Source organism: Lissotriton helveticus, chromosome 1_1 (genome assembly GCF_964261635.1).
Source record: "Lissotriton helveticus chromosome 1_1, aLisHel1.1, whole genome shotgun sequence".
Classification (NCBI taxonomy): domain Eukaryota; kingdom Metazoa; phylum Chordata; class Amphibia; order Caudata; family Salamandridae; genus Lissotriton; species Lissotriton helveticus.
The window spans coordinates 1,545,130,799-1,545,153,515 of NC_136057.1; positions in this window are offsets into that span (position 1 = coordinate 1,545,130,799).

Sequence of the window (22,717 nt, forward strand, 5' to 3'; positions counted from 1 at the left end):
CTCCCATTGAACATAAAGATGTTGTTCGTCAAGCAGTACTCTGTCATCTCCAACAACAAGTGAGTATGTTCACGGAATCTAATCGGTCTGGTGTTTGAGTAATAACTGCATGCCTCAAGTCCCTGTTGGTGGTTAATGATGGTGTATAGACTGTGGACATCTATAGTGATAAGTAGTAAATCATCATCCCAAGTGAGATCCTTGATTTTATTAAGGAAGTCCTTGGTGTCCCTGATGTAACTGGGAAGGTTCATCACATAGTCCCTTAAACATGATCGATATATTTTGAGATATGTTCTGCTGCACTGCCTCTAGATGACACTATGGGGCATCCTGGAGGTCTGATGGGATCTTTGTGTATCTTTGGGAGGAGGTAAAGTACTGGGAGAACAGGGTAATCTCTCTTGAGATAACAATATTCCTCCCAGGTACGAACACCTTTGTCTTTCCATCCGGTCAGAAGGTCTCAAATCGTCGTGATACTGGTATTGTATCTGTCAGTGGTGACTGATTCATAGAAATTGTCATCGTCAAGTTGTCTGACTGCTTCCTCTATGTACAGCTCCCGACCAAGGATGACAATATTGCCACAATAATACAACTTACATAGATGGAAAGTCAGCCAGGGCTGTTGACTTTGCCAATGGTTGTTAGCTGTTCAAGATTTTTTTCTAAATAATATTAAAAATGTGTGTGACTATAAATTAACCAATATTGAGGCCTGTGGAATGGGTAGTGGTCTACAGAATGTCCTAATCACTCCCATTATGCTCACTTTATGTTACACATGTAGGACCTTTTTATCTCCATATCTCATCCTGCTGCATATTATCGATTTCCTTTCCTCTTCTGAACCCTCTTTTCAGTCTCCCCTGAGTGCACTTCTGTGCATCGAATTCCCTTCACCAGCCCCAAATACACAATGCCCCTTCCCACCTGTGCATTTTCTTTTACTTTCGCCTTGTCAATATTTTGAAAACTGTTTACCTCCGTCACTCACATATGCATAGAATCACAATGCAACTGGAATAGTGACCCCTGCCCTGGGCACTCTTCAGAGAGGCCAAGGATTGGATGCCCATGCATTCTATATACCTGTCTGACCCACTGTTCCACTGGCAGAAATGTTCACTGTCCGAAACTCATGCTCCCTTCGACACAAGCCAGAGCTCTCAGTCATGACCTGCTGAAAACACCTATAGAGGGCTCGGTTCGAAGTATGCACTATAGAAGAGTAATATATTACACAAAGAATTACAACATCCTGGAAATAGATGACACCCTTCGTGGGTGCATAAAACCTGTGAAAAGAAAACAGGAACTAAATCACTGACATGGATTGCCTTAACATTTTCACATGAATTATTCATAAATCGAGGCGATGGGTGACGGCGGATGCGCTGTAAGTAGGAGTGTGGGAGGTACTGCAGCAGCCCAAAAAACTTGAAAGAGTTTAGATGGAAGATAAACAAGGAAGACACTACTCAAATGTTTTTCTTCAGCCAGTTGCAGTGAGGTTGCGTTACTGTCCAGCACCCCCCACTCTTAAAATGATTCCAGTGCCACCGGGTAACAGACCTGGTGGTAGACGCAGCAAGGCTTGAGGGCACAACCAGATATGGGCACACCGGCAGGAACAAGAAACTCTCATGTAAGCGTTTAGAAACCAGTAACATGGCAACTTATAGGTGTTGTGGTGACATGTTCACGGTTGGGGGGCACGTACAGTTAGTTGTGCAGGTGGGGAGTGTGGAAGAAAAGAGGACACACTGACATATGCACATGTGTGACAGTGGCATGTACACATGTAGGAGCAGGTGACCTGCACGGATACAGCAGTGGGGCTGAAAGGTACATGCAAAAAGACTGTGTCCTGCTCTTATGCAAAGACACCGGACTCTGACGTAAATATTTAGCAGCCAGTGGTCTGTGATCCGGTGGCACGGTTGGTGAGTGTATAATTAAGAGGCATTTCCATGCGCACAGGAGATGCAGGTATATGCAAGTGTAAAGAATACATTGATGAATACACACACATATAGTTGGCAGAGAACAGCACACACCAAGGAGACGTGGCCTGCATATACATGCACATGCACATTCAGTAGACCTAGGTGATGTGCACACACAGTGAAGGGAGGCTACATGCAGACACCTGGGGATCTGTGACACGAGACAATGACCTGTGCACACACAGGTCAAATAGTGCCAACACTCACAGAGGAGAGAGTGACCTGCACCCACATATACCTCTGGGAGATAGCTAACTACGTGCATGAAGCAAAGATAAGTGAGTATCTATGAGAAGGAAACGTATACCCAAGTGTGGCAGGTGTTCACTTATGATATACAAGTCACTTGCAGGCACAGACATGGTAGCAAAGGAAGTAGTGGAGTGCTGTGTGCACGCATAGGAATATCTGAAACAGAGACATGCACAAGAACAGGTCTCACTGAATCTCTGAGTTCTAAGGCAAATCTCCTGTTACCATCCTCATCGGATAGATTCTGATAATTGGATTCTGATGGCAATTTAAAAGTATGATTCACATCATAGGTCTGTAGCTCTATTCCTTTCGGGGTACAATAAATGGTGCAATTCAGTTTGCACAACAAATTGCATCCTAACAAATTCACAGCATTTGAATCACAAACCACAAATTGATGATTATCCTCAAAACTCCCTGTCTTTTCGGGTACATCCTAAGTAACGGGATTCTTTATTTGTTGATTAGCAAATCCAACAAGTTGAATAGTTTTTCCAGAGAGGGGTAGGTTTGGAACTTCCACTGATCTAACAGTAGAACGGGTAGTATCACTTTCAAAACTACAATATAGAGGGTCTGAGGGATAGATTATAAAGACCATCAAGGATTATAAAGACCATCAAGGATTCAATCCCCCTAATTCATACTTGTCAAAAATAACAATAGAATCCGTGGCCTTAGAAACAATGTGCCTCTGGAAATAAATCTGAAGACACTTGCTGCTTTACGTACTGCCTAGAATTAGTTAGAGAAAGCAAGAGGGTGCAGAAAAAGTGAAAAAGTGAGGAGATAGGCAAGAACCACCTCAGGATGATTGGTGTCCCATCATTACACATTCAAGTGCCCAGTGTCATCATATGGGATTCCAAACATCTCTCTCTCGTCCTCGTAAGAGTTGTATCCTCTTATGTAGTTCCCACAAGGGAAAGCAAGTACAGAAGGGACTTTTTTCTTTTTATTATTTTATAATCTAGAATATTTCATATGTGCAGTGCAAGAGAAATGAAAAGTGTGAATTAAAATAGGATAAACAGCAGAGATAAGCAATACCAACAATCTTTTGATGTTGTCTCTGATTTGTTTTCGAACTTAAAACCAAAGTGCAGGTGAAAAAGAAACAGTTAAGAGTTAATCACTGTCTCAATGGTTAATATCAATGGAAAATGATACATTGTAGCCATTTACCTCAGCATCTATAAATGGGCCACTCTAGTCATCCTCCAAGACTGTGCCAAGCACACAATTTGCCCCCCCCTTCAGGCACCGTCAGGAGGACTAATTGCTGCCAAGTTTTTAACTTGTCTCAAGCATAGCATATTGTTGGCAAGGATTATTATTCAGGAAAGCATTTGGATTCAAATTCGGGACCTGGTTTGAAGAAAACCTGGATACGTTTGCAATGTGCAGTGGCATCGTAGGTTGAGGGACCTGCAATGCCACAGCAATATTAAAATTCTGAGATCTAGGCCGGGTACATTCTGTTGCTGTGTGGAATTACTGTTTTGGGGTAGTGCAAACCCTGGATTTTTACTCTGATTTGTGGGGACATGCCCCATATCTTTAGGCTCCATGGTTTCCTTTCTACTATACTGTATAAATGCCTGTAACAATCTCTCATAGTATGTATGAATCATCTCCTGCGGTTCTTGGGTCATTCGTTCAATATAGACCCAGTCAATGTCTTGAGGTGGCATCTTTTACTTTAACCACGTCATCACCTGATCATATTTCCTCCTCACTATAGCTGCAGCACCATTATTCACAGGTTTTCTTGTCTACAAGACAACCACTTAACATTTCATCCAATTCTAAGTTTATATTTCCCACATCCACCAAGTTTACTTTCAAAGTGGACTGAAGATGTTCCCTGACTCACTTCCGTACTCTCACTCTCATTCGATGTAGCATTAAGAGCGTTCAAAAAATATTTTGCTTAAACTCTCTTTCCAAATCATCAACCAAAAACAGTACAGCACCATGCGACATAGACAAATAATAAAAACATGACTTAACACCAACCGACCCATCCCAGCGCCGCACGTTGTAATGTCAATCTCAGTCCTCGCAGCAGCTCACCCTCCTTTACAATTTTCATGTACACACTCTTTTCAGCAACACGCTTGCAACTAAATACAATTCAATAGCAAAAAATACAAATTGTTTGCTTTCCTAAAGAATCAACAGAAATCAATCAAACAAAGGTAACACAAGAACACATTCAAATGAAACCTCATCCTGCGGGGAATGACTTTGCCACACTTACTTTACCTCACTTTCACACAACAGATAAACATCCCTATCTCAAATAGGCTGTCAGCGACGTCTCTCAAAAACCCCCACAAAACCTCAGCAGACAATTACAATACAGTGTCTTCTACTCTTTTTAATATCATCCTGGGATCTTAGGCAATGTCAGATCCGATAACAGCTTCTTCTCAAAAAGAGCTACTTACACAATCATCACACAATCTACACGAGGCACCAGACAATTGCCACACACACTGAAAGCTAATCATAAGTCATTTACACACAAGCCTCTGCTGTTGCAACTTCTTCTTGAACAACTTAAACATCACCAACACAGAGTCTCCAAGAAACATGGGCACTAGTGACTGCAACTGGATCTAGACTAATCTAAAGTAATAGTTTTCAAACCCACCTACTTCAGGTACTAATCATCCTTGATATTATACAATCTAAGAATGCTCTGGGACGTTTCTTCCACTTCAACTCTGATCAATAGAACTTTGGTGTAGTCGGTGAGAAAGTGGGGTTAACAACAATTACATCTTAAGGTACAGTGTGATCATTAGGACCACACAATAAAAGTCTGAGACAGTAACTTAACTTTAAATCATTTATTAAAAACTCAAAGACAGACTAATATAAATCATTCTCAAAAACATAGTGTAAAAGTATAAAATAACCAAAGGGAGACCAACGAATCTTACAATATTGGTCCTCCACAGCAAATAATATACCTGGATCCCAGTAGCGACGATATAAAAAACATAAAGAACAGTATTTGAATTACTTGTTACATTGTTTTCATTGTTCTCTATATAGGTGGAAAAGATTTGCAACATCTACTAAACTGTACACTAACCTAAGGATTGGGGAAGCCCTGTTGAAACAAGTTAGCAAGAGAGGTGTCAGCATCAGAACCTTTGAAGAAGTTCTATAAAAAAAGATCATGTATAGCATGAACCCACACAATCAGAGGTGTCAAGAGAAGTCTGCACCTCTACAAGTCTAAAGGAAATCTGACTAAACCTAAGGTTTGAGAAAACATGACCTATTACACATCATATTATGTTTTCCAGTTCCCAGAAAAGAACTTGGTGCCTTGAACACTACTCCCATATTCCAGTCTCTACTTTCAAAGCATCCTTGGTTCCTCCCTTTGTCTGATAGTACCAACTGGTTACAATCCCTTTGTTTTTCATTGACCTTGCCAGCTCTTACTCACCTCTCTATTTCTGAAATACATTTTGCTTTTCATTAACTAACTAATGTCTTTGGTCTGCACTGGCAAAGGATGAAAACATGCAGAATAACCACTTTCAAGTTAGTATTGTCTGTCTCAACTGCAAAATAAGGCCCACAATCATGCTAACTTAACATCTCTCTTTATTAGTTCTAAAACCTACATATAATTCAGTAAATTAAATCTTTATTAATAGATCAAGTTATATCATGCGGTACTCTTATGTGTCACAGTAACTAATACATGTAAATTTAAACAGAAACATTAAATGCATTTTAACGCACCACCTTCCAAACTAAGCCAACAGAAAATTAATATGAGCAATCCAGATGTTTCCTAACAGGAAACAAATTAATATGCGCACACATATATGTCATAACACACAACAGATGCACTTTCTATACCTTTAATACTTCATATCTCATTAGTATTTTTGTGTCTCACAAGTACATAAGGCCAAACATAAATATATATGTGGTCTAGACAAACATAAAAGGGTAGATACAAAATTGTGCTACTAGAATTTCACCAGCAGGGCCGGACTGGCCACAGCGGGCACCCGCCGTTTCCCTGGTGGGCCGCCAGGGTGGGGGCCGGTTTAGGGCCCTGGGAGACCATTTTTGTTACAGCGGGCCGGCGATATCGGCCCCCGGCCTGTAATAAAATCAGCCGAAACCGGTCCTTGCACACTGCTTGGCCGCACTCTCCGTCCACCCCACAGGGGGGCCGGCCGAGCAGTTTGCCAGGGCTGGTTTTGGTTTCCAGTCCGGCCCTGTTCAACAGCAGCTTAGCCTCGCTCGTCTGGTTTTACAAAGTATTTTCTTTGGCAGGAGAAGATCATATAATGCTCCCTGCTGCTCAAAACTCTCTTCTATTTCCATTCTCTACCCTCCCAGCTCCCCATGCCCTGCAGCGAAGTCACAGTTACCATCTTCTCAGAGCAGGTGATAAATTAGTTACTCCCCTCATAATAAGGAATGCTACGTGGAATTCCTCACAGTAATTCCCTGTTCACAATTATTCCCCATTCCGAGTTATCCATCTCATGATAGGTCGAATTACAGGGAGGGACACACATGGTAAAGGTAATTCCAACGGGTGCGTATTTCCCAATGTAATTCCACCTCACATGTAAGGCTCTTGATGAAGAAAATCACTTTCTGGCTCTTGCAGTGTTTGCTGATCATGCTTATTGTTCCATTTGCAACACAATTACTTTTTTAGTCCATTTGCTGTTTCGGCACAATGACTTTTGTTTTGACTCAAAACTCTTAACTGCGAAATGCTAAAGCTGACAGAGATTCCACCAGGATACTTTTGTGTCACTTTGAGTTACATATTAAAACCTAAAAGACTCGGTTCCGCTTCTGTTGTTGTACAAGAGTTTAATTCGAAAATTGCTTGGAACATCTGAGTCTGACAACTGGAACTAAAAATGCAGTTAATCTAACTAATCTCTCCAATAAAAAAAATATAATGCATGAAAAATTGGATTTTGTAAGCCTTTCAATGTCCTTCTTGTAAACACGTTCGAATCGTAAGTCATATACAAAGCAGCTGTGACTCACTGCACCGTGTAGCAGACCAGTTTCGGGAACTAGACTGACATGACAGCACCTGAGTGGGCCCTGATAACGCATTAACATTTATAATGTTTTTAAAACGCTTGTTGGGAAAAAACGTGTACGACGGAGGAGAAAAGGTTTTTGCTTCAAATAAGGAACCACTTCCTGATGTGGCATATCCACGACCTATGCAGCTGTTAATGGCACCTCGAAGAGGGGAATTAGTGTACTATTCGGTCAAAGTGGTTGATTGTTTGAAATGCTTTGAATTTATACGAATATTGCAAGTCACAGAGGAGTTCTATAACCATATAGAGTTGGTCAAGTTCCTTTATAAGGTTATAGAACTCTCAGGTGATTTGCAATATGTTTATCAAGTGCGCCACGGGGTACCTTATCCGATATATTACATGGGGACACCGTTACCTTTTCCACAAACCACCTAAAGCCTTGGTGTGTAGCTCTTTCATATGAAATAGATTACAGAATCCCATGTAGTATGAGAAATATTAACCCAGCTTAAGGCGTGAAACAGTGGCAGTATTGAGGCATAGAAACATGGAGCCTTACTCCCTCAATTTAGAAAAGTGAGCCTAGATGGCTCTCACCTCATTTCTTCTCCTCTGACTGGCTTTATAGGTGGCAATGGAACACTATAACGGTAATGTAGTGCAGGAAGGGGGGGCACAAACTAATGTTATGGAGTGCAAGGGGGGAAAGGAAAGGAGAATCCTGTGCACTGTGAACTTGAGGAAGACAGGAAAGCCATGGAAAAGGAAAATGCATGGCAGGTGATACTGCCAATGCAGGCCGCCTAACAGTAGTAAACCCCAAGCCACATTCATAGCTCCAGTGGCCCAGGACAAAACGGTATGTTATGTATGTCTATCTGAGGGAGCAGAATCTTATTTGCCTGTGAACACTTTTCAAGTATCACTGAGGAGGAGGAAATACAATCAACATTTGTATGTGGGCTCAGTACTTTCAACAACATAGGAAAGCCAGCTGGACTAAGTCAAACCTGTAGGGGTACCTGATGTCAACTACCCAAGAATATCACCCACAATGCCTCAGTTTCAGTTGGAAATACAGCTGCAGTGAATTTGTCCTTGCAGAAACTGATTGGAAAAAATAAGTTGCTGGTAGTGAACAAAGGCCAGCATGTCAGCTTTCAAGGAGGCATGCAGAAGGAACAGACTGAGGGCTGCAGGGAAGATCCTCTCAGCTACCACGATAAACCATTACTAGCGGCGCTATGCAGTAAGTGAGATTCAAGGCACCTCAGGATCAGCTGTCCTACAAGCAGAAGTAGTCAGTGTGAGCAGAAACGAGGTTTAGTCTTCCAGCAAATGTTAATGAGTGACAGTAGCAGCAGACCAATGGATGAAGCCACCAAAGCTAAGAGTACTTGCTTGATATAAAGATATCGTAATGAGTTCCTGAACTTGAACCCATCTATATGTTCATTGGCAAACATATGAGAATAGAGAGCTAAAACTTGCTAATCGGGACTAACACTGGGCATTAGCCCGATGGGCTAGAATTACTATAAGGGGTTGATTATGACTTTAGGGGTGCAGTGTTGCATACGCCCCCACAACACGAAAGCCATGTCAGAAAACCCGCCAGATTAGTAGATTTCTCCTGTCTGGTGGGCTTTATTTTTGATGTTTCTACGGCAGTGCCCTGAAAATGGGCACTGCAATGGGAATGTCAAAAATTGTTCCTGCACTGCATGGACTGCGAGTGCAAGTACCAGTGTGCATGCACATAAACATTCTCAGGGTATGAGGCACCAGGAGGCACTCTAGGGCCCCCTTTATTTCCTCTCTGCCATGGTTCCATGAAAACCGCAACAGGACAGGAAACTTGTAATATGCTTGATGGAACCACGGCTGTCCCACCAAGCTAATTACTTGCCCCTGACTGGCACAACACCGCCAGGGAACGGTGGTTTCCTGATGGCCGAGGTAGGCTGCCCCACCACCCAAAATATAATAGAGCGGCCGGGAGACTGCCACCGCCACGCCACCATGACTCTGGCGGTCCGTAGACCACCAGACTCGTAATCGTGGCCTAAGTGTACATGACTCTGAGATAAAATTTTACTTAACTGAAGGCCAGCCTAGATTAAGTATGTTAGGAAATAGAATATTTTTAAATACGTTTATTTCCTGGAATTTCTCCTGCCTGGGGGCGGTGGGTGTAGGGACGTTCTTACCTTATTTATTTATGCATCCTCTGACGTTTTTACCCCTTCCTGTTTGGGTTTACAATTGCTGCATCAAATATTCCTGTTCCTGCTATTTTTACCTCTTTGACCAACACCTGAAGAAGTACTATACCAATAGGATAATTATGATGGCCATTTACAAAGGTTTGTTGGACTACCAGAGGGTTTGCCTTTGCATTGTTCAATGTAACCCCCCTTAATCCCTGGCTCATATTTCTGTGCCATTGTAAAATACACTTCTCACTAATTCCTTGACTTTGCCATAACTGAAATATTAAATACATTACCGTAGTCCAGCCCAGCATGCCTATTCTTGCTGTATTATCCTTCCATTTTCTAACAACTGAGATTGTTTGTGTTCATCAAATGTTGGCTCTTGTATGTCAATATAAGGTTAGAATACGAAAAACATTTTTTCACGATATTCCAAGCATTTTCTATGGCTATATCAAGAAGAACCTGAATTTAGACCCTCGAGGAGCATTTGCCTAAAAGATATCTCTGAGGTGTGTTATGACCAGCATCAATAAGTAACACATACAAATCTATAAAATTCCCAGCATGATATAACAGCTTTAAATGGTGGCTACTGGCTGATGCAGATACTTTAAAGAAATGAATATCCTTATCCTTGGAACTGAAAAGTAGAGGTGGGTGAAATATTCCATCCCTAAGTCGGAATTGCCGACTCTGTGTTACTCATATAATGCGGTGTTCTAACAACATTCACTATTCGCGGTGTGACAGAATTCTTTTTCATGCACGTGCCAAAATGGTAAGTTGGTGAGTGAAATTTGTACCCCCTAGTGTGATTTCTGTTGCTAGGAGGACATCCAGCAAGATTTTCTCGACGCTGGTGGTCCCAACTGTTAGACATCTGAAGGCTGCAGCTTGAGTAGAAAATCTACTTGAGTTGTAAGCAAAATCAATTCGAGTAACTGTGCCCTCTGGCATGCCGTTGTGGTGCAGTTTGCACTGATTTTTCATCATGGAATGTGCTCCCAGCAATAAATCAAAGTGGGAACTTGCCTATTTCCACCCATTGGAGAAACTCCATGGAATCTTGCAGAGTTTCTATGTAACTCTGCGGAAATCCGCAGAGACAAATTCTGTGTGTTCCACCACCCCTATAAAAAAGCAAATTTCCTCAAATACTATGTGCATTGAGAGTGGCAGTCCTGACTAATAATTCTTGGATTATTTTATAGCCATTGACTGTAGTTGTTTTGCTCTGAATTTCCAAGAGGAAGTCAACTCTACTCAGAGAAAAAAGCTTCATAAATTGAGCCTCTGTTAGGACTTGTACAATAGTGAACAGAAGGGCCAAATATTTAACAATACATAAGACAGTTGGTTAGTCATTGTGATAGTTGCCTCACAGCTCAACTAGTAATATAAGCAATTCATTATATTTATATGTTCAATGTTATGCATTTTTTCAGAATTATGATTAAAAGTGCCAGGCATAATCTAAAACTACTCAGAAAAGTACTTATTTTAGGATACCATTTCAAGTTCATATTAATGAAGTAGTTATGCCTGCTAGCTCTGTCCACAAGAGTCTATTTTTATTTATCTTACAAAGAAGGGGCTGTGGCACTGAAAAATCCTGAACTAGAATACTAATCATGACTGGTCCAGAATCCTTATAATCTGACATTGATATCATTAGAGTCTCAAAATGATTGCACATTTACGCCTTCAATGCGTATTGAAATGCATATCAAAAACACCATTGACTTTGATGTTTAGGTTTCCACTAGTAGTCAGCTCTACCCTTTGTTGCTTAAACTAGTAGACAACCTTTTTCCTAGAGATGTTGTAAATAAAAGGCATTACAAAATAGTGACTATTACATACAGCGAGTGGCTTTGGGCCAGCCCCATTCAGCTATTGCTTGTGTTCTGCACATGCTGGTTCAGCCAACAAGCAGCATATATAGACGAGGGCAATGGCTCACCGCTCTTCAACTCAATGTAAATGCATTTCTGTGGTTGATATGACTGGCAGTGTGAATGACATATTTTACCCTAGTCCTTTTGACTCCACATGTGGGTCAAATGTGTTGTTTCGAGCCATTCCTCTGCGCTCATAACTACAGCCCACTAGGGAGCTTTAGTTTGCACCATAAGCAGTGTAGGGCCATCGCAAATGTAAGTGCCTCAGCAATTTTATTTAAAAGGTACCAAATCAAATATTTGCTAATGTATTTACACACAGTCACAGATGGCTGTTCAAGACACGCTAGGAGACACTTGTGAGACCCTTTGGAAAATAGGTACAGTAAACCTATATTAATAATCCATTATATTACAAAAATATAGCAGGTGATTTCCTGAGTCACTCTGCTCTCGTGCCCCCTTCTGCATGCAACTGTGCAAACTGTAATGCACCAAACCTAGAGCGCTAGTTCACATTAGTTGTGGCATTAGTTTCAGTTCGGGCCGGACTGTTCCCATGAGGCACAGGGTCAGACTGATTTGCATATAGCCATGTCTGAACTGGGGTGGCAGAGTGGGCTAAAGAACGGTGATGGATCAAACCCAGATCTTTTGACTGGGTGTGAGTGTTTGATTGGTGCAGATGCTCCGTCCATCACCACCCCCTTTTGTACCGCTTTGGCTGCCATAAGTGTGGCAGGGTATGCTCAGACGTGAGTCCCTTGCTCACTTTGCCACTGGATTCAAGCAAGCAGGGCTGAAGACGGCTGGAATGCCAGAAACCGGTCCTCGGAAGCTTGTTTCCGGTCCAGGGAAGGCATGGCTTGACAGTTAGGGCTGGACTGTTCCCATGAGGCACAGGGTCAGACTGATTTGCATATAGCCATGTCTGAACTGGGGTGGCAGAGTGGGCTAAAGAACGGTGATGGATCAAACCCAGATCTTTTGACTGGGTGTGAGTGTTTGATTGGTTCAGATGCTCCGTCCATCACCACCCCCTTTTGTACCGCATTAGTTTCAGAGCAGCATGCCAGGTTCATTTTCATTAGCACTGAGGAGCAATGTTAGCCTTACCACCAAGCCTCAGGCTCATGTCTACTACGTCGAGTACACATTATTTGTTTTTTATTATTAGCAGATGCTGGTGTGTGTCCTTAGTCAGGCAGAGCATAGGTGTAGAGCATTTAGGAGTGATATCCATCTTGTAAGGTGGGTGAGCCAAGCAGGAGTCAAGCCTGGCTGGAGCTGAATTCCCTGCTCTGGCTATGTGTCTGTCCCATTGGGGCAAGTGAGCCAAAATAGAGCTGAACCCAGCATCCCAGGCACTAACATTCCTCTTCTTACAAAACAAAAGCAGATTATGTTGCTAGTGGCCACTGGGTGCTTGTGTTCAGCTGAATGTACACACTATCTGTTAAGGTCAGGTAGACAGAACAAATGTCAGCTTGATTCTACGAAACCTTCTGGATGTCAGCCGCTCATAATCCAAGGATGCTGTCACATAGCTCCCTGTTATGTTATGTTATGTTATGCTAACTGGGTACTTATAAAGTGCACAGCTACTCAATAGAGTGTCCCTGCGCTGTAAGACCTCATGACAGGGCTGACAGTGTGTTGTCTTATGCTCGACTAATGAACTATTGCTGGAGTAACCATGTTTTCTGTGACTTTCTAAAAGTGAGAAGGTCCTGCACCTGTCTAAGTGCCAAAGGCAGGCTGTACCAAAGTTGTCTGGCTTGCAAGTGAAAGAAGCGCCTGCCGAGACAAGCGCTGGAGAACTTGGGGGTGAGTGCAGAATGTAATACTGGACTCTTTTCTTGATATAAGAAGCACCTGTAACATGGAAAGCTTTAAAGGCCAGAACCAAAGCTTTGAAATGGACCCTCTTGCAGGTTGGTAGCCAGTGAAGGGATTTCAAATGGGAGGACATCCGTGTTCTAGGGCCAAGCATAAGTATCGCCCTAGCCGCTGCGCTTTGGACCACCTGTAGACGTGTCAATAAATATTCTAGTATACCCAGGTACAGAACGTTTACGTAGTCGAGCCTAGGTACAATTAAAGCCTGGAACACCGTTTTCCTGTGTGCAACTGGAACAAGGGGCAATAACTGTTTCAGCATTTTGAGCATGCCGAAGCAGGACCCCGCTACAGCTTGAATCTGGGCATTTAAGAAGGAGTAAAACTACTTGAGTATTCGTGCCCCCAAAACCGCACTCCTGGAGTCTCTGCGGAAGCCGGTCATGGAACATGGTATCAAAGGCCGCAGATAAGTCCAATAATATCAGCACCACCTTGCCTTCCTTGTCTAAAGTCCCCTTAATGACATCAGAGACTTCCAGAAGAGCTGTTGCAGTGTTAAAGTTTGCCCTGAAGCCGGACTGGCTCTAGTGAAGCACTTGATTGGCTTTAACATATGTGGTGGTGACGAGATTCACATATTTTTCCAGAGCTTTAAAAAAGAAGGGGAGCAAGGATATTGGCCTGTAATTTGAGGCTATCTCGTGATTAGATAAAGGTTTTTTAATGGGGGGAGAATTGTTGCCGTCTTCCACCTGCCCATTCTGCAGTGAAGCATTAAGAATCAGATTCACTGCAGGATTGATTGTCTCCGCAATAGACGCCAATACTTTAACTGGGCACGGGTCAGAAGGTGAGCCTGATTTAAGGACTCTCATAAATTCCAAGGATTTATCCATGGGGATAGGGGGGAACTGCATGAGAGACGGTCCCCTTACCCAAGTGGAAGGGGACAGAAACTGCAAACATTCACCCCGAACTGGGGGCTGCTCAGGGAACGTTTCTTGTATATTTTAAATTTTTTCATGGAAGTAAGAGGCCAAGTAGCTAGTCCATACTTCAGTGGAGGTGAAGGGCCTGACAGTTGCACACGGAAATGAGAACTCATTTACTATTTTAAAATGTCTTTACTTTTGTTTTCTGCCAATTCAATTTTAGAGGAGAAAAAAACTTTTTTCTCCTCATGAATTTTATTATAATGAGACTTCAGCACCTGTTTATGAATTATTTTATCATTAAGATCAAAATTCTTCCACCAAGCCATCTCCAGACATTTGCAGGCACTCTTGCTTTTTCTGAGTGCTTCGGTAAACCAAGGGGCCAAGGCTTGAGCAGCCTTGGTGGAACGCGAGGACTAGGGTGGAAGCTCCCATGCGTGGAGCTGGAGCCAGTTCTCAAGACAATCTACATCATCCTCAAGATTACCACTGAAGGGAATCGGATGATTACTAAGGGCAGTGCTCAGGGAGTCTGAGGTAATTTGGTGGAAAGGTCTGAAACTACTACTGCAGGCCTTCACATAACATTTGGGGTAATAAGGTTCTTTCCTAATTGTAAAACCAAGGAGGAAGGAATCAGACCACACAAGAGGGAGGAGTATGTCAGTTTCTATTTTTACATTGGAGAAAATCTGATGCAAGATATGTCCCTTCTCATGACTAGGATGATGGACATATGGGGTCAACTTGAAAATATCCAAGGATTCTCGTAGTCTAAGGAAGTCCTGTTCAGCAGGTTTGTCCATGTTGATATTAAAATCTCCTAGCACCAAACAGTGTTTACATTTGGTAACAAAGGGGGAAACCACATTGTTGACAGACTCAAGGAAAATGCCAGCGGGGTCTATAAATTAAAATGCCAGCAAATGATTGATGCGCAGACACCCCCACATGGAACCGAAGGCTTTCGGCACCTGCTACCTCTTCTGTAGGGACTATAATACATGAGAATTTATTTTAAAAAATGTAAGCAATGCCACCACCAATACCCTTGAGCCGGTCCTTCCTAATAATGTGATAACCGAGAGGGATGGCACTAGCAATGGTAGGATTCAATCCTTCACTAAGCCATGTCTCTGTTAAGAATAGGAAATCCAGGCTTGTGTCCACTAATAGATCGTAATTGTAAAGTACGTGTTTTTTGAGGGACCGAGTGTTGAGAAGCGTGGCCCTTAGTTGGCCATTCTCCCGGTACAACAGGTTCTCTGGGAGTTCCGGATAGCCCTTGGTCTCCTTTTCTGACATCGGCTCTATCTTGATGATGGAAGCAGCCCAGCTGCACTGTGAGCAAACCAGGACCTTAGTCTCCGAGTATGGAGGTTATTGGGAGCGGAAGCTCACACACTTACTGATTTCCATCAGCATCCGTCTGCTGTAGCATAGACGTTTACCATAAACGAGAGTCCTACTGGCAGCTTGGCCGATGCCGCTCGCCTCTGGGATGTTGACGGGCGCAGGCGGGCTTGCCTTAGGTGAGCCGTTGGTGTACCAGCAGTGAGCCCACTGCGTGCGTCTGCTGCGCATGTGTGCAGTGCCCCTCCTTATATTTGCTAGGATTCAGCTACTAGGCCGCTCACTACCCACAATGGCGGCTCTTAGTTCCCCACGTCAAAACCAGACCACTCAGGGTTCGATCCCCGCCCTCACCCACCACAATTCAAATTCAGGCAATAACAATTTTAAAAATAATGTTTCCACTAAGATAGATTAGTGTTTGCTCCTGCTAAAACTGCTAAATAAAAACAATGTGTAGATAAAACAATTCCTGTGCAAAATGTGAGTGAGCGAGCCGGTTACGATCTAAAGAGCAGCGGCAACGCTGTCTTGAATCCCTGGCTGCCTCACCAACCATTTTGTTCTCTAGGCTCAACTGAGTGAACACGTTCAGAGTCATTCTCTGGGTCTTCTGAGGCATAAAAGCTCTTTTTGCACCTTTCCACCAGGGCCTTTGTGGTTCTGTCATACAAGGAAATATGTACTCCAAGGTGCCTGCAACAAGGGTTGATGTAATCTTTGTTGCATCTTCTTTCCATGTTGGATATTGTTCATTGAGTATAAGAGCTGGACCGAGCAGGGGTATTTTGCTGCACTATTTAAATAAACCACGTTGAATTTATCCAGACTGGACCCTTCTTAAAACTGACGATGAGCGTTGAATGTTTTTGCAAGATACAAGCTTCCATGCTATAAACATTCAGATGAAAAAAATAATTAAGGTTTTTTCCCTTCCTTGAAAAGAAACTGAGATGGAGATCTTGAATGAATGAATGAACTGTGATTTATAACCGCGCAACTTAGCCCAGTGGGCGTCAAGGCGCCTAGCTCAATATCTGGCTGAGTCATCCGAATGACGGGAACTTACTGGTAGGCTTTAATGAAACACCAGGATTTAAGAGCTTTCCTGAAGAGATCCAGTGAGGGCTGAGTTTTAATCTCCAAAGGAAGTGTGTTCCATAATTGGGGTGCCAGGATGGAGAATGCCCTACTCCCCCATCTGACCTTCCTGGAGCGAGGGACTATCAGTTGATTCAGCTCTAGAGAGCGAAGACATCTGCTGGGTACATAGCGGGTAAGCAGAGACCCAAGAGCATCAGAAGTGCCTGCCATGAGGGCACTGTAAGCAAGGCAAAGGAGTTTAAAAGACACCCTAGAGGAGATAGGGAGCCAATGGAGGCTCTTCCTTGCCATAGCAGCAGATGCAAGCCATGGAAGGGCCAGCACAAATCGCGCAGCAGCGTTCTGCACCACCTGCAAACGCTGTAGAAGACACTTGTTGGCCCCAGCGTAGAGTGAATTACAGTAATCTAGCCTGGAGCCAACAAGAGCAGTCACAATCTGCTTGCGTGCCTGGGGTGAAAGGTAGTGAAGGATTCTTTTCAGGGTCCTGATAACACCCCAACAGGTGGCAACTGTCCTGTTTACCTGAAGCTCCATGGAGAGCGAGGTGTCGAAGATGACACCGAGATTCCTGGCAGATTGGGTGGGAGTGGGGCAGATGCCAAGAGATGAGGGCCACCACTCGCCTGACCACATGTCCTGGTCCTTACCAAAGACCAGGACCTCTGTTTTGTCGCCGTTCAACTTTAGGGAGTTAAGGATCATCCACTCTGCAACAAGCTGCATGCAGGACCTAAAGTTGGACGCGGAAGTACTCACAGAGTGGGCCAGGGACACCATAATCTGCGTGTCGTCGGCGTACGACACCACCTCCATCCCCTGTGATCTTACTAATCTCGCGAGGGGGGCCACGTAGATATTAAACAGGGTCGGGCTCAAGGCCGACCCCTGTGGCACCCCACATTGCAGCGATTTAGCAGGGGAGAGGAAATCTCCAAGCATCACTCGCTGTTCTCTCTGCTGTAAAAAAGAGTTCAGGAGACTCAGGGCCGACCCTGTTACCCCTGCCTCCCTTAACCGAGATGTTAAAGTAGAGGGAGACAGGGTGTCAAACGCCGCCGTAAGGTCCAACAGCACTAACACGGTAGTTTGGCCAAGATCTACTTTACTGCGAATGTTATCTACCACCTTAGTCAAAGCAGACTCCGTGCTGTGGAACTTCCTAAAGCCATGTTGGGACCCGTCCTGGAACCCAGAGGAGTCCAGGAAGATGGATAAGTGAGAGTTTATGTGAGCTTCCAACATCTTTGCAGGGGCCGGCGGAAGAGATATTGGTCTGAAATTCTTAAGAAGGCCAGGGTCCAAAGAAGGCTTTTTAAGGAGAGGCTTCACTATCGCCTTCTTCCAGACAGTGGGAAAGGTGCCCTGTTCCATAGCCCCATTCATTATTTCCAGCAGGGAGGGTAGGATGATATCCCTACATTCCTTAAGTACTTTCAAAGGGACAGGGTCCAAAGGAGAAGCTGATTTAGTTCTATCAAGCAATCGATTTAGACCCTCCAAGGAAAGCTCTGGAAAGTGAGTAAGGGTATGGGAAGGATCTCCAGTCCAAGATTCAAGATGCATAATTCCAGAGGAATCATTGTCATTCAGAGAATTCCGGTGGGATTGTAGAGCAAGATAGATATCATCTATTTTTTTATAGAAGAAGTCAGAGATATCGTTGCATAACTCTTGTGATTTCACCACGGGGTCAGGTGCCTGAAGAGAGCAGAGGGAGTCCACGATCTTAAAAAGCTCTTTGGATGAAGTAAGAGAGCTAGTCAGGTTGGTGAAGTATTCCTGTTTCTCCTTAATAACTCTGCTTTTATATTCTCGCAACTGGCACTTGTATACCTCCCGTTCTGTAAGATCCCAAGATTTGCGCCAGCCTCTCTCTTTCCTTCTACATTTTTGTCTGAGAAGCCTCAAAGATTCAGAGAACCAGGGGGCGGTAGGTTTCTGTCGTGCCACATATCTAAGTGAAGTAGGGGCTAATTCTTCAACTGCCTTGGTGATAGAGTCGGCAAGTTCTTGTGCCGCCTCATCAACCTCACTCAGGGATGAAATGCTAATGGCTGGAATATAGGGAGCCATTTCTGAAGCTTTTTTTTAGACATTTATTAGTGGCAGCATAATTAACCTCGGCAAGGGGAGATTCTAGGTCCAGTGGTACTGCTAGATGATCCGACCATACCAGCGGCAATGGCAAGCCAACTGTTAATCTCGCATCATTAGAAAAAACCCCGTCCAGGGTATGACCAGCCGTATGAGTCGGGCAGTGAACCATTTGGACGAAGTCACAAGCTTCTAATGCGTTAATCAGGGTAGAGGTGTCTTTAGCTTCCAGGTCATCTAGATGAAAATTTAAATCATCAAGAATGGTGAAATAAGATCTCCCGAAATAAGGCTTCAAAATTCTAAAAAGCTCGGGGCAGAAATTGGTTCTCGGACCTGGGGGTCTATAAACAAGAATTCCAGAGAAGGAGACCGAAGGAGAACAGACGATGCAAAAATATAGAGCCTCAAAAGGATCCGAAGGAACCGATAGAGACTTCACAGTACAGGAGAGTGTCGCCTTAAAGAAGATTGCCAATCCTCCTCCTCTGCGTCGCACTCTATCCTGTCTATGAAGCATATAGCCTTCAGGTATGGCCAAAAGGAGATCATGACCTGAGGACTCGGAGGCCCACGTCTCGGTCACAAATACCCAATCTGGTTGCCTCATACTCACGAAATTGTGAAATGCTACGTTGTGCTTAATGAGAGATCGAGCGTTGATCAGGAAGCCCTTTCTGGGTTGTGAGGTCATCTGTCGTGGGGAGGGAGGAGAAGGTTTCCTAGAAGACTGTATGGACAAATTAAAAGATGTTCTACATGTAGGGCATACCTGAGACTGACGCAGACCCTCAGGAGAAAACCGATAGTGGCACAGTAGTACTGGGGGTCTAAAAGACAGTAATTCCAGAGAAGAGTATTCCCAGTGCACTGTGTGGGACCTATCAGGAGCCCCAGGGTCCAGCCCGTCCTGCAGCGCGCCCTCAGCGCGGACGGGCGCAGACGGGCCGAACTCTGGCGTAACTCCTGCGTCAATCAGGCGTCCCCGCTGCGCGTGACCGCTGCGCGTGACCGCTGCGCGTCAGCATGACTCCCTTTTATCTATGTCTAGCGTCCTTCTGACGACTAGAACATAGCAGCTACCAAATGGCACCGAAAAGCGGCACAATCTACTCGCAAGATGGCGCGAGTAAAGGAATTACGCTGGGAAGCGGACCCGCCCAACAGCAGTGCCTTTTGTCAATTTTATAGTGTAAGTGGGGGCCAGACAATTAAAAGCAAGGTAAAAATTAAAACACAAAATAAATCAGATAGAAAACGAGGTGGGTTAAAAATTAGCAGCAGCTCCGGCCACCAACCCCGCAAAGCGCTGGTAAGGATCTGATGTCAGCTAGCTTGAGAAATTGAAACCTCTGACCCCTGACTCAAGATTTTGCTGAAAAAACAAGCAGTGTTCAGTGATTTTCTACACAATTTGGCAAAACCAGCTCCGGCTTACATTTGAATTAAGGAAGTGGTTAACGCCCTGAGGTGACGCAAGCAGTGAATCGCTCACCTGTCATCATTGGCACGGTGGTTTGCTGTTCCGAGCTATTGCCAAGGGCGACACTTGCACACTGGTGGTGTAAGTATTCGTCATCCTCCGAACAGCAGTGATGCTGCACAACGGGTTGTGTACCGCACAGCATCATGGAAATCGCACGGCATTCTGGGTACGCTGATGCCGACGTAATACGTGCTGCCATCTTGGAATAGGAAAGACACGGTGAGCAACAACCAAAGCGGTTTTTCCTCACGAATGTGAAGCAATGATTCTGTGAGACTCGGATCACTGCGCATCAAGTAAGTGAAAAGCAGTGATAGGCACATCTTAATTCCTGCCTATAAACAGTGATAGGCACACTTTACAAAATAAGGTGTGCACCTTTTTAGGGCAAATATTTTATACAGTTCGTCAGCCTGTCAACAACTATAGGCACGCTACAAAGGAGCCTACTTAGCTACTAGGAAGCACTATAGTCACTGTTAACTGAGGACAGAAGATCATATAATGGCAACTCAAGCTATACCTGCTCCACCTTTTACTTACAAAATCCAGGTACCTCATGTATGCTTTGAGAGGACTGGAAAGAGTCGTTCCAAACTTATTTAGAAGTCATTGGAGGTGATGATTATATACCAAAAAGGAAGTTAGCAATATTAAAACATTGTCTTGGATAGAAGGTAGAAGGGTATTAAAAATGTTACCTTGTCTAGAAGCAAATAGTCACAATGCAGATGGTTCTGATAATGATGATGATATAGATGTATTTGAAGTTTCTCTTAAAGCTCTTGAGGAGAACTTTGGTAGAAAAACCAGCATTGTGGTAGAAAGCCACCGTTTTTTCTCACTGCCACAAGAAGATGGCAATCCTGAGGAGGTTAGGATCTTCTTGCAAACTTAAAGATCTACGAGACAAAACAATAAGAGACCAACTCACACATAGAATTTCAAATTTGAGGATACAGGAAAAACTGTTAGATCTCAAGGACCCTACTTTATATAAAACTAGCTACTCACATGGAAAACACAGCCCGATATGTGAGAGAGTTAGGTGTATTTTAAAAAACTGAACAACCTGAAAAAGTACGTGAAGTTTCAAGCAGCAAAAAGAACTATCCTGATGACAAAACATTTTGAGAATTTGAAAAGGAAGGTGTGCTATAGGTGTGGTAGCTTCAGACATAGTGCGGATGCATTCTATTGTCCAGCAGCAAAACGTCCATGATTTAAATGTAAAAAAAGTACGGCACTTTTTAAGAGTATGTAAAATGGGAGAATTTTCACAAAAGAAGAAAAGAGTAAGTTTGATAAAGGATGTAGATGAAGCACAACAGAAGATTTCAAATTTAAGTGTCAGTGACGATATTGAGGTGATGATAGTGAAAGAGGGGCAAAGTAACAATTGTGTCAATAGTACCGTGTTAAGGTGTGATGAATATCGTCAGCCGAAATATACTGTAGTTGTGAATGGAAAAGAAGTGCATGCATGGGCGGATTCGTGCTCCAATTTTATCATAATAGATACATCTATTTGTCAAGAAGTGTGATCATGAGAGTTGCCCGCCATGGATATAATTCCAGAGGGATATTGTGAAAGCAAATTACCTGCATTGTTTTTTTAATGCAGTTCTTATGTTTCAAGAAAGAACAGCTGAAGGCAAGGTATACGTGGGTCTACTGGATTGGAAAGAACAACACAGTTTATGGATGGTGTTGGATCCCAACCATCCCTTGCAAGTTCTAGTGACTGAACCGCAACCCATAAATGATTGGGCCATTGCTTTTCCAAACTTATTTAGTTCTAAGTTGGGCTGTTGAAAAAAATTTGAACACTGCATAATTCTGATGGAATGGTGCGGTACCCAAAGTGCATGAAGTACGGAATGTCCCATGAACTTTTAGGAATCCATTGAAAGAAGAGTTATGTAGGCTGTGTGATGCAGGTGCGATAGAGCTCCTGGAAGCCTCAGAATGGCTTAGTCCCATTGTAATCTCAAGAATATCCAACGGAAAGATTAGCATGTGTGTGGACTTGTGGGATATCAATGAATGTATTTGAATTAATAGGCATTCATTACCCCTTATTAATAAAATGCTTTCAAGTATATCTGGGGGTACATTTTCCACCACATTAGATCTAACAAGTGCACACCACCAGGTCAAATTACATGAAGAATCAAAACATGTGACTTAATTCATAACACCAAAGGGAGTTTACCAATTTATTTGCATGCCTTTTGGACTAGCATCGGCTTCCGCTGTCTTCCAAAGGGTCATGCAAGAGATGTTAAAGAATACGTCTAATGTGTTGGCATTCCCGGATGATGTATTAGTGTGGGGAAAGGACAAGAAACAACATGATGAGAATATGAAAGTAGTCCTAAATAGAATGAAGAAGGCAGGACTAACTATAAGTCTACCCAAATGCAAATTTTGAAAAACGGAAGTAGAAA